The 14040-nt window shown below is 39.8% G+C and overlaps 1 protein-coding gene across 2 annotated transcripts in view; it reads left to right on the top strand.

Moving 5' to 3' along the window:
* EEFSEC (eukaryotic elongation factor, selenocysteine-tRNA specific) overlaps nucleotides 1-14040 on the top strand; it is a 170053-nt gene that overhangs the window by 90043 nt on the left and 65970 nt on the right. The gene's annotated exons all lie outside the window — the stretch shown is intronic.

The raw sequence follows: 14040 nt of genomic DNA, 5'->3' as shown, positions 1-14040 counted from the left end.
CACATTGACACTTTCAGGCATCAACTGACGGTTCATTGGAACATGAATGGGATCTGGAATCCTATATTAGTAATTTTTCTCTGTGTTATGTACTACCTATTTTTTGGTATGAAGTTTTAAATGTCTCAATTTATTGTTTTGCAGTTGGTTGCATTTTTTTGTTGTTGTTGTTTAGTCAGTTAGTCGTTTCTGACTCTTCGTGACCCCATGGACCAGAGCACGCCAGGCACTGCACTCCTGTCTTCCACTGCCTCCTGCAGTTTGGTCAAACTCATGCTGGTAGCTTCGAGAACACTATCCAACCATCGCGTCCTCTGTCGTCCCCTTCTCCTTGTGCCCTCAGTCTTTCCCAACACCAGGGTCTTTTCCAGGGAGTCTTCTCTTCTCATGAGGTGGCCTAAGTATTGGAGCCTCAGCTTCACGATCTGTTCTTTCAGTGAGCTGATTTCCTTCAGAATGGATAGGTTTGATCTTCTTGCAGTCCATGGGACTCTCAAGAGTCTCCTCCAGCACTATAATTCAAAAGCATCAATTCTTCGGCGATCAGCCTTCTTTATGGTCCAGCTCTCACTTCCATACCACTATATATTTCCATTTTTAATGAACCATGGCTTATTATTAATGAACCACTGTGAATCACTCCCAATTTACTTCTCCCCACTTGTCATGAGATGTAACCCTAAGCCAAGTAACATGGTTTGTTTCTCCATGGTGTGAGTGGGGAGGGGGGAAATGAGTGCAATAACCTGTTGCTCAGTAGATGGTGGTTATTAGTAGCTTATGATGTGGAAACCTGGCCTTTGTTAAAGCAACAAGTAGTATCACAAAATCCTATTGGTTTAACCTTCCCTTATTACTCTTAAAAATTGTTTTAATCTTGCTTCAATTAAAAAGCAAGCAATAGACTCAAGAACCAGGATCAAAGTACAGTTTTCTTACCTGAACATTTTAGAGTAGTCTTTCTCTAAAAGTGCTTTTCAGAGGCTTCAAATTATTTTATTCTGATGGTTTAGGTTGCCCCCCCTCCCCGGGAGGTGAACTTGATTGTTTAAATTTTGATAATCACTAAATGACTTGAAAAATTAGGATTTTAGAGGCTAATAATGTTTTCAACCCCTGTCAATTATTTTTAACATTAAAAGTCAGCAGATGGAGCCAAAGACTTGTAGAAAAATTACTGGCGCTGAATGTATATTAAATTGCAAAGTACTTTCTTTTCTGCTAAGTGCTTGTGCAACAGCTCCAGTGCAACAACTTCAAAAAATGGGGGGCAGGGGATCTCAGTAACTCTTTCAAACATCCTTAACTCACCTTACTGAACGTATACTGAATTCCATTGTGCCAATTAGTCATTCGAGTTCATAGCAAATTGGCAAGGAATAAAGTTGCAGCTGAAGATGTTTTTTCCAACTGACTTAAAAAAATAACTTCACCAATGATTCACTGTATATTAGAAACAAATTCTATAGTTAGATTTCAAATGATTTATCGTTTTGCATAACATACCTCATAGGTATCAGCTGGGTGTCTGTGTGAGTTCACTGCCAGTTGTCATTATGACGTCAGCTCATGATAGAGAGCAGAAAAGTCTTATTCGCTCTTTTTATCCTTATGAGATAGATACTCTGCAACACTGGAGTACTGCAGCTTCTTTAGGACATTTGAGGGCCCCCATTCCCATCACAGTCGAAGGGAAAAGCATAGCTATACCCTAAAGGTCAGGAAACCAATTGGCTGTTCATTGGTGTAAAACTTTATAGAAATTTATTACTGTGCTGACTTAGGGCTTGTCCACACTTCGCTTGTTCTGCACCTAGGAAGCATGGCTCCTAGAGGTTTTCTGCTTGTCCCATGCTTTCTTGGCATGGATCCAAGTGATTTTCTGTTTGCCTTGCTGCTTTCCCTGGGAAAACTTGCTCCTTACTGCTGAATAGGACCAAACGTAAATCTGTAGAAGAGCCGTTTGCTCTGATTCAGTGGTAAAGAGAGGGTTTCCCCAGGGGAGGGGTCAAGCAGAAGTGCGGACGAGCCCTTAGTGGGTGATAATAGTTAATCACAGATCAACTGAAATAAAATCCTTTGATTTCTGCACTCTGGCATTACACTTTACTATAACACGTGAAAGAACAACCAAAACATGCCTATGTTGGGTCACATCCCTTGCATCCATTCAGTGTTTACTAACTTCCTTTGGATTTGTAAATAGTAGCAAGCAACGCAACACAGCAAACAAGGTTGATGGAGGACGCTTTTGCGTGTTGGGTTTTTACCATTTTCAAGATGAAAAATGATCTCTGTTACTTTTCGCATTCCCTCTGATTTTATACTGCGTGGACTGGACAGAGAATGTTTGAATAACATTACACAGCTCTATTCTGCCTGAAGCAAGGGAATTTGAATTTTTTTATGGCTCTTTGCAGCTACATATTTTTTAAAGCTGATTTTTTTTAGCCCATCCCCTCTTCAGGGACTTGAAAGAATATAACAATAATTTTAAAATGTGTGCACGTGTGAAACCTGTATTTTCCAAGCTTGTTCCTGGCTACTTCCCCAAATTCAAGTTTGATTCACGTGTGAGAAGAGGCAATAGAATGTGCAAAGACCACCATTCTGTCCCATATATTTATTGTTTTGGCCTGATTTCCTCTTCACCTGCACAATTAGTAGTGTGGAAACCAATTCTGTACACTGCAATCCCATTTAAATAATGAGACCACATGAGTGGGTCAGATGGATTGATCTTTCCCATTCACACCCCCATAAAGAAGTTGCCATTTTTTTAAAAAAGAAGATGTTCATGTGATTGCTATCCCCTAGGTGGTTGCATTTTATACATTTCCACCCACTAAGGTGTGGGGTCGTAATACAGAGTCAGCTCTCATGCTTCAGGCTGTATAGGAAAGGTGGGGTGGGTGGGCTGACTTTTGTGCTCTGGCCTCTATTATGTGATGAACTTTATGTACCAAGTCCTGACCTTTAGAAGCAAAACATCTCCCGTTTTCTAATAATCAGTGTGTGGGCTACATGTGTACCAAATTTCAAACTTGTAAATTTTGTGGATATTCCTTGATCTTTTTGTGCTGCACACCATGATCCCTCATTCATAATGATATATGTCTTATTTTCTAGTAATTAGTGTGTTTAGGACCCTGTGAAATCCGTTTTCCACTCCTGAGTGTGTGGAAATGCATTAACTGTTTGCCAGGGTAATTTTTAGTCCCCAGTTTCGATGAAAAGCCTAAGCTCATTTTTCTAATAATCAGGACATCTTGGACTACACATGTTGCGAAAGTTCACATCTCTCTCTTTCTCCCATGTGGAATTGCAAGTATGTACATCATTAGAGATGATTTTGCAAATTGTTGAACCCTAATGTTCTGAGGCACATGACAACATGAAGCTCCCTTGTGTTGAATCAGATCATAGGCCCATATATCCCATTACTATTTTATCCTGATTTCAAGCAGCAATCTTTTCCAGGTTTGCTTAAGCCGTGTCCTCTATCACTGTTCTATAGCACAGGGATGGCCCTCCAGTTGTTAGACTGCAAACCCCTTCACCCCAAACCATGGGACATGGTGAAGGTTTCCCAATATAGCTCAGTTATTGGCAGTTGACAAATAGGGGGATAATCATCGTAGTGTGGTATTTTTTCAAGGCGGATTTTATGGTTTGGCCTTAGACGTATTGTGTAGACCTCCATGTTCCTATGTAAAACCAGAAAATAAACACGTTTCTAGAGAAGGAATTCAGAAAATGGTTTGGATCCTAAGGTGCACTTTTTCTCACATAAGGTGGGCCTTCCCAATTTCTGATTCTCCCTTCCTGCTGTGGCTCCTGCTTTGTTATCTGGAGGTTCCCTTGACCCTTAGAGTTGCTTTTTAGGTGGTACAAAGTGTATAATAAGGAGGGTGGGCAGGTAATCTCAGTTCTGCAAATGAAGTTCCACTTCCACTGCTCTGAAGGCAAAAATGTTTGCTCTTAAGACTGAAGGCAACGGCTTGTTGCCTCTTTTGTTTGGCCTAAGAGATGCTAGTATTTAGCAAGTCTAATTACTCACCATTATGCCACCCTCCCAGTTCACTGTCTGAAAAGGAAGATTGTAATCAGAATAATTCAGCCTGTTGACTGATCCTCCTATTAAGAAGAGCCCTGTTGGATCAGGTCAAAGGCCCATCTAGTCCAAAATATGGCCACCACAGCTAGTAGCCATTGATCACCATACCTTCCAAGAATTTGTCAAAATGGTATGATATCTCCATGATCACAGTTGTGTAAAATGTGTATGACCAAAATAGTGTTGAGATGCCTGCATAAAGGCCTCCAAAAGGTATAAAAAAATCTAGGGGTGAAGAATGTGCTCTTGTGCCTCCCACACTCTGACATAGCTGGTTAGTGGACAAGCTAACACTGCTTTCTTTTGGACTTTTGGCTACTTTGGACTATTCTTTGCTCTATGGGCATATAGTGATTTTCATGCAGTATACTTTTGTCATGTTCCTGAAAGCCCTGTTCCTTAGCTGGGAGGTCTCCACTGTTGCAGATCTATAGAGTAAACTTCATGGTAAATGTTACTATTTAATGAATTCATGTAATTCAGGTGTATATTGCTTCACCAGTGTTCATGTCTGTCACCTCATGCTCGGGCCATTTGTAGAAATCTGCATGGCCTTCAAATAGCAAGGGGCACTGCTAAACAAGATTTGCTCTAGAAATGATTATGAGTTTTAAACTATAATATACATTTTATATTAATAATTCTGTAATTGATTTTAAAATGGTTGAATCTTAAAATAAAAAATGTCCCAAGGTTGTGGGGCAGATCTCTTACTTACTAGGTTGAAGGCACATGTCTTTGTTAGATGGCCTGCCCAAAGATATTGATGCTAATGTGGCTGAGTTATGAGGTTAATTTTGTGCCTGTTAGCCATATGGAATTGATTGTCTTCACAAAACAGAAATACACACATTCCTAGCTTCAGTTATTCTGAAATGCTCTCTTGCTATAGCATAAAAAAGGAGGGAAGTGCTTTGAAATGGGAAGGTTGGAAACAGGCTGTTGATTTATTGCATTTCAATACTAGCGACCTGTTGAGCCTCACATAATGATAAATTGCTGAAACAGGTTGACATGTAGTAGCAAGCATTGTTATTTGCACCTGATGCACACTTTTAACCCAGCTCCCCACCCCAAACGCCTCATAAATTTGAAATTATATAAATAGGATTTGATTAGTGTCCTTTTAACTACTTTCACCTCCTTTTGTATAAACTCCTTATATTTCTGGCTGAGTAACCTATCTTTATAGGCAGACATGGCAATATGCGTGTACATAAATGTATGTATGATTTTATATTCACTCATTCATATGTATGCATGTACGTATGTATGGGAGCTGGTGGAAGCCATTCCATCAAGCTTCAGAGCAGGTGGAGAGCAGGGAAGCAGGTTTTGCTGAGAGAGCAGGTGGCTTTACCTTTCTCTCAGTCTTTATCTAGCTACATCCAGTACCATCAGGCTATCTAAGCTGTTTGCATCCCAGCAGGTCATTTTAAGAATGATAACTTTAAGGCAGGGGTCACCAATCTTTTTGGACTATTAGGCACATTCTGAGTGCTGGGAGTGCAAAACACAAAATGGCTGCCATGTGGAAAATGACATGTCACAAAATTAAAGAGAGAACCACCCCCGGCAACCTTAAGCTTATCATGATAAGTCTGTTATGTCCTGCTGGTCCTGATTATGGAGGTCTCTGTGACTCTTGCGCTCTCTCTTTCTCTTTTAAAAAAGAAAGAAGAAAAGAAAGCTCAGAGTCTGGAGCATCTGTCAAGGGCCAATACTGGAAGGCTTCATGGGCACTAGGTTGGGAGCCCATTACTTTAAGTAACAGTATCTGAATTGGCTTTTTTTCATCCTTCCAATCAGAATAAAATTGGGAGGGTTTATGTTGTTTAGACTGAAAGCCAGAGGGCAAGGACAGATTTTCAAAATGGATATGTAAGCCACTCAGGGAGTATTTTCAGCTGAAGAGGGAGGTAATCTTTTTAAAATAAATTATAATTATGTATGACTGACGAAAATCCTTTGCCCCCTAGAGTAGCTGTAGCAACCCAGCTGGATGGTAAGTGTATAAGTAAATTGTTGTTGTTGCTGTTGTTGTTGTTTAGGCTCTGTTCTTTATCCATGCATCCAGTGTCAGCTCTTTTAGGTACTCTGGAGATGGCAGACCAGAAGTGGTCGCTCCCCTTCCCAGCAAACAGTGGTGACGGACCTACTGAGAAGCTAGTGTAGCGAGTTGCTTCTGCCTTAGGCCTATCTCATTTCCTTATACATGTTCTGGGGCCTGTAAATCCTATCAGTGTCACTGTCCCCCACTGGCCATTGGGATCTCAGTATCCCTGATTATTATCACTTCCTTGTTCGTTGCTCTTGCTGCCCAGTCTGCTGCCATACTCTGTTGATTCCTCTTGCTTGTGCATCGAAAATACCCCCTGAAATTAGTAACTCTGGCACAGGTAGTTCTGGAAAGAGCATATCACATAAGGAGGTTGTCCCTCAGATACTTTCTCTTTTGCTATTCGAGAGGAGGGCATTGATTCTTCTGATCCAAAGTTGCTTCTAATTGGCTACAGTAAATTTCACGAGATAGGGATACCCAATAGAGATGCAGGGAAATAAATTTGCATAAGCATCCTCAAGCATGATCCACTATTCTTGCCTCAGGAGAATGGGCTTGTAGTTTAGGCCTGCCCCCACTCCCTGGACACCTAGGTAAAGATTTTCCCTGCTTTTGTTGTCAAGTGACCTCGTTAAGAATGCTGAAGTTAAAAACAACAACACCAGAGCTGCAAAAATGTAAATGGAAGAATTTGCGTTTTTTCCTGATGATAGCTTAAAGGTTTAGGCATGTAGGTGATATATTAAAAGATAATTCTTTAGAGCTAAGCATCTAGCATTTAAATGCTGCTGCAGTAACAGGGACAGAATGTAATAAGGAGGCTGAACTGTTTATTTTACTATTCAGGCTAATTTTAAACTTGGACAGCTTTTATTCTGCAAGTTTAATGAGTCTCCATGTTTATTATGTATAATACAGTCTTATGTACAAAGAAACCTCAATGCTGATTCAAGACAAAATATCATAGCAGGTCTACTTTGTTGAGCTGAGAAAAAGCCTTATGCAAACAAACAGGATTTTGTGTTTGTGTGTGTTTTTTAAAAAAACAAGCAGTTTTCTGTTGTTAGGTGAGCCTTTATTGTCTCACAGGCTATATTGCACTGCTTTTAAGTGTGGGTGGCTAGGTGTGGAAATTCTTACTTGAGTTGTCATAAAGTTTGGTCAACACCTCATGAACTTTTTATTTCAAGTTAATACCAGCTACTGTGATCAATAAATGGACCTCAGCTTTTACATATGTTAGTTACACCATAAGTGTTGGGTCAGGCAATAACAAGGGGGTAGCCTGAGATCTAAATGGTTAGAATATTATTTGGTGAAATTCCTTGGTTCAGATATAGGAACAACAGAAGCTGCCCAAGAACATATGAACAGCCTGCTCTATCAGGCCAACGGCCTATCTAGTCCAGCATCCTGTTCTTGCAGTGACCAGGGAGCAGAACATGAGCTAGGGTTGTCATATTTCAAAAAGTAAAAACCAGAGCATAACCATAAGGGTAAGGTAGGGGACCCCTGGAACCAGTCGAATTCAACTATGGGGTGTGGCGCTCATCTCTACTTTCAGGCCGAGGGATCTGGCATTTGCCCGCAGACAGCTTTTCCAGGTCATGTAATTAAACCGCTTCTGGCGCAACAAAACACTGTGACAGAAGCCAGAGCACATGGAAACACGTTTAGCTTCCCGCCACAGTAATACCTATGTACAGTGGTGCCCCGCAAGACTAATGCCTCACAAGACGAAAAACCCGCAAGACGAAAGGGTTTTTCGGTTTTTGCGACGCTTCGCTAGACGATTTTCCCTATGGGCTTGCATCGCAAGACGAAAGCCCATAGGGAAATCTCGGGGACCTCTTTTAAATGCTGGCGGTGGGGAGCAAAGCCTTTCCCCCCCCCTCCGGACTTCAGAAGAGGTCCAGGAAGGCCGGCGGGGGCGAAAGGCTTTGCTCCCCACCGCCAGCATTTTAAAAGCGGTCCGGGATAGCAGGGAAGCGCTTCCCGCTATCCCGGACGGCTTTTGAAGGCAGGCGGGGGGGGAGCAAAGACTTTTGCCCCCCGCCAGGACCTCTTCTGAAGGCTGGCGGGGGGCAAAAGTCTTTGCTCCCCCCTGCCTGCCTTTCCGGGAGAGCGGAAAAGGCAGCGCTGCCTTCGCTGCCGCCCGCCAGCATTTTAAGATCGCCCCGGGACAGCGGAAAAGTCTGTTCCCACGAAAGGGAAGTGCTTGGTGTATGGAAGCCTCTGCCAGCCTATTCTAGAACCTTCTTGGTGTTCCATGGTGGCTTTCATTTTCTTGCTCCATTTTTAAAAATTCAAATTGATATACATTCAGTGGGTCTGCATTTTTTTTATTGCATGAGACAAAGGGAGAAATACTATTAATTTGGTGAAAGGATATCTTCCCTTCTGTCACATTGTAATTAAAAGCAAAACACCCATCAGCAGGAGAGAATCTTTTGGTTAATAGGCGTTCATAATATTTCAGTGCAGAATTAGTGGTTCCCCCCGCCCCTAGGAGCTGCATTTAATTCCTATCATTCTGTCTTGGGTTCAGAATGGAATATTTTTTTTGAGAGAGATTTAATTAGTGGTATGATGAGAAACCCAAGCAAGGATTTTGTTTTGAGGTGGAGGAGATGAAGTCTAGAGAGCTTGCCAATTCCCCCATCTTCATTACTATGAAAGAGGTAAACAGACAGCAATATACTTCCTTATAGGTTAGTGTCTCTTTACTTTACGTCCCCATTGCCAGTGTTAGGGAGTTCTGAGTAGTTCGTTTAATCTCTTTTGAAGAAAAGGTTAAATTTATATGCTAAGATCAGACCTTCCCTATAACTCATACAACTCATCCTGTTAAATGTTTTAATATATGGCACCACTGTTTCATTAAACAACATCCAGGAATAATTAGTTCAGCAACGATGCCTTGGAACAAAAGCCCTTGATTTAGTTTAACTTTATAAGTTAGGATTCTTTTGATCTGTAAGAACACATCTGGGCTCTTTAAGAAAGTAGAAAGAAAAATATTAAATGTTTATTAAGACTGCTGGTGAGGGTTTTCGAATGACAGTAACCCTTTGGTACCAGGATGTTATTTGAAGACAAAAAAGGGGGGTAAATTCTATATATTACACAAATCATGACATGCTGCTTCATTATTGTAAATACTTTTTTTGTTACTGAATTAATATTTTGGATTGAAGCTTTTACTTTCCTATTTTCTACCTTTTCTTGACAGACTTTTTTTTTTGTCTTAGCGTATTCTTTTTCTTTTAGTATTTTCCCCCCAGGTGAGCATATTTGTATAATGTTAATCATGATGTATCTTTCCTTCCTGTTTCATGTATGTCATTTATTTAGGTTTGCATGATCATATTTGTATCATTACTACTTTATAAAGCAGCACAAATGCTACATCTTTCCCCCCTAATTGTTCAGATATTGGATTTAAAACAACAACAACAACTCTCTATCATTTCTTTCCAGAATTTCAAAATGGCAAATTCACAGCCATTTTGTGAATCTGATGCCTAGGATCAAAGCCTACTTGTTTCTTTCAAACGTTAACTGCTAGTATTTTATACTTTGGAAGAGAATAGCATATAGGGTTTTTGGTTTAGTTATTATAATTTGGCTAATTTTAAGATTACCTCATCTAACAACTGACTTGACCTTTTTTGGCCAAAGGTTTAGGAACCCGCTTAAGAATGGGTCCTGTGTTCCATTCACAGCATATCAAAAAACAGTTGATATGTCATTTCATATATTAATCACTGCTAGATTTAAAAGTTATCAACATCTGCATCTGCTTAATTTGTCATTATTTTTATAGCTAAAGCTCACAGTTTTCTGTTTTATTAAATTTCAAGCAAAAATTGCCAACGGTAAATATAAAAAATTGACACCACTTACAAAACCAACAAAACTCCTTTAAAATTACGGTACTTGCCTTTAGTCCTTTCTTTCCAATGACTCTTTTTAATGGGGTATATTTCAGTTTTTAATACTGAAGTCACAAATGAGGAAATACAGAGTTTTGCTTACGAGAAAGAAATGGATACAAGAAAACTGTATTTCCTGCTGTCCCCATACCTCTCCAGTAGAAGTCAAAACACCTAGCAATATTATTTTTCAGTAGTGATTTTATTTTAAATGCTGTTTTCTGTTCTCTGTATATCTTTGTAGGGAGGCAGTGTTTGCAGGCATTGTTGTTTTATTTTTAATTGATCCTTTAACTGCAAGGTTATGAACTAATTGTGACCTCTACACTCCACTCTTAATTGCTTCTGACCTACTCTGTTAAGTAAAAAGAAATAACCTAACAGAAGGGTAACCGGATCACTGCTGCCACACCAAGGAAACAGGCAAGCGTTGGGATGCTCTTTAATCTCTCTATCCACACAGCTCTCATTTTAATTTGCAAAATTGAACCCAGATCGAGAGCAGTAAAGCCTGAATACGGTAAATATTCATGCCTCAGTGATCTAGAGTAGCTCCATTACATTTCAGAGATTGGGAGAATTACCTTTTGGATTATGTATATTCATGGGCTGATTTTTATTTGAGATATAATATTACTCACATTGGGCTACATGTCACACATTCTACCAAAACCAGCCTCCTGACAAAGCTCCAAATGTTGCTTACACATAAAAAGTTTTACTTCTCTAGCCTATAGTTTCCCTTCTTTTATGCTTTTCAGCAACTAGTAATAAACAAAAATATCCTGTTTTGGGGGTGGGGGGTGGGGGGAATTTACCCTCTGGAAGGTCTTCTCTATAAACCTTTCAGCCCTCTGTTTACTCTGATGTAGTATTTTGTGGACCACTTTGAAGTCTCTGGATGAAAGTGTTCCTATTGTTCTAAGCCCATGTCTAGAGTTAAAACAGAGGAATTTGGTTTATTTCATTGGAAGAATGAATTTTCCCACATGTAATTTTACAACCTGGTTTTTCCCTTGTGTATGGGTGAGGTCGTTAGGAAGAAACAAAAATATGTGGCTTGAAAGCACTTTTGATAACTTAAGGTTTACTTGATATTAAATGTTAATCTTATTTATAATGCATATACTGTAGAAGAACAGATTGAGTTTCCCCTTTTCTGCATCTGCTTGGTGAAATGCTAACTTAGTATATACATTGACATGGATGGACATGGCTCATTAGATATTTTAGTCAGCACGTTCTGTCAAAAGGAGTGGGATTTTCCACATATGTGCATATATTTGTGGCTCTAAGATGTTCTTATCAACATTTTACCATTTTCCTTGTATATAGTAATAGGTACATATAAATAATATGCACTTGGTCTAAAATAGGAGGGAAAATAGCCAGCCTGTATGCTGCTGTGTGGTCCATCAGTTATCCCACTTCTGACACAGTTGCGGACAGCCAGGGCACGATCAAAGAAGTAGAACTCCCTCAGCTATTTGATGTGAGGGGATTATACTGACAGTCATGTAGTGATTCACTGAAGAATATCAGAACCTTTCAACCTTCATGTTTCCCAACTGACTGCAAAGGCAGATGTTTCTTGGTTCAAACTAAATCATGATTATGATTATTGCTCGAAATTGTTCAACTTTTTGAGGAGGACTCAACAGACGCTGTTTTTGTTTTGTTGAGGTGTTGCTTTTTCTGTTGTAATTTTATTGTCCTGTTATATAAATTTCTGAATCGACGTTCCTGTACAAGTTTTCATCAAAATAAATTGTGGGGGAAGCATTACCACCAATGACTGTGTTCATTTTTCTCAAAAACAATTCGAATCTAGTTAGTTGCAAATGTGGGAAATTTCATGTTGGGTACATACTTGGTCTAGGAATTAATTATCAGAGATGCTATGATCAAGCCTTTCAGGTATGATTAAATGAAAACTAGATCAATAAAGCACATGTCATAATAAATAAATATATATATATTTATTTCAAATATATACTCATTGGGTCTGAACTTGCAGTGACTGACCAGAATGAGGCCTTAGGGTCATAATGGTTAACGTCTTTGTTGTACCCATCTCTGATATTTCTTCTTGAAACCAGGATCTTGAGTTATTGGCCCCAGGATGCCAATGCAGCTTGTGTAGAGATCAAACTCTTCTCACAAAGCAGACGTTGCTTGTTCGATGGACAATAAGCAAAGAAGGAAATTCAAAGGATTGACTACACTGGATACCTAGGTGAAAGGCATCTTCTAGTTTAATATTTACGTCTTTCTCATTAATCATATCTTCCCCTTCTTCTCTTGCATGGTTTCCTCTGCCTCATGACATTTTGCACCATAATGGGTGACATTTTCTTTGGAAAAATGAAGTTTCTCATTGTTTCTCTACCTTAGTGCTTCTTGTTGAAAATTTAGCTCTGTGTCCTCATTCTCCAATACATCATTTCCCGCTGAGGCCCTCAGAATGGATGTGCAGCCATCATTGCCGAACTATCAAGCAGCTATGCTTTTCTGAGAGAGTGGGCTTTTGTGTGGTATCCATTAGAGATCTTGTGTCCTCCATTATGTGGAGAAATAGCTGGGGGGGGGGGAGGTCAGTGTCCCAAAGACCTGAGTCTGACCAGGCACAAGTTTCCACTTTGGTTGGATGGCTAATATGCGGCAGAAAATGCTTCCCACTTCAGGGCAGCCCAGAGTGCTGCTCAACTTCATCTTCATACAGTATGAAAGAAGTGTGTTATACATATTTTTAAAATAATTTTTATTAAATTTTTTGCACATAAAATACAATAAAAGGTAAGCTAAAAGAAGTAAAAGTAAATGCAAAGCCCTCTATCTCAATTGTATCCCTTAATCCACGCATGAAAAAAGGAACCCTCCCTGGTCCCACCTAGGAACTTCCCTCTCTTTTCCCAACCTCTCACCCTGGGAAATTCTCTCTACCCTGCCTTTCACACAGGGTCCTTTGTCTCCCGTCTCATAACCTTCCTGTGTGTATCTTCATTAATCCAAAATAAGTAACTGAAAGAAGCATGATAAATCTATAACTCAAATAATTTTACATAATTCTCAGTTTGAAACAAGTGGTCATCCATCTCCTCTTGTTGAATAAGTGTCACCATACGTATATGCTTTGAAGACAATGATATTTTGGGGAGTGTGAGATTCAGAGTCACTCCGTCGGTGACGTACTTTGAACATGGTCTTTGGTATGAACATGATATCCTCTGCCAATAAGCCTTTTGTGCTGTGCCAAGTCCTTCTCCTACTCATCTAGTGAAACAGGAAAGAGAGAGGGGGATATGTATGTGCCGAAACATCTGGAATGCCTAGTTGTTTGTATAAAACAGGCATGGTATCTTTTTTGGCTTTGCTACTTTGGTTGTGATTTTCCCAGAATCCTCCAGAGTAGTGGATAGGTTCAATCTTAAACTTAAGATGTAACATCCTACTAAGATGTATGGCATACTTGATGCATCTCTCAGAGCTAATGGTCTGTGCTGTCACCAGAGCCAAGAAGATAATGCCATGCCAGTAACTCTCTTGTCAAATTTACAATCTTTTATTCATGACCATGAAAGCGGGAATTTATTTTAAAACAGAAGGTCACTGAATTTTGTCTTTGGAGGCTGGTGCTCTGGAGACCTCCAGGGCAACACTCTCTCTCTCTCTCTCACTCACTCTCTCTATATATATAGAGAGAGTGCACGCTGGCATTAAACATACCTTTTATAGTGTATTAATGTTATATGTCAATGCAAGATTGAATTAGTGATCTGAACAATGCTGAGGGGTGCTGATAGAACTCCTCACCCTTTCATCAGCCCCTACTGCTAAAGAACAAAGCTGCAGTTCCATTTTTTGGCAGTGAGCAAACAACCAAAAATTGGGCTGTATTTTCATTTCCCCCAAAATATGTCCACACC

Source organism: Podarcis melisellensis (assembly GCF_964234715.1).
Source record: "Podarcis melisellensis genome assembly, chromosome: 2".
Taxonomy (NCBI): domain Eukaryota; kingdom Metazoa; phylum Chordata; class Lepidosauria; order Squamata; family Lacertidae; genus Podarcis; species Podarcis melisellensis.
Note: the sequence above shows the minus strand (reverse complement) of the source record. Positions and strands in the feature narration are given on the sequence as shown.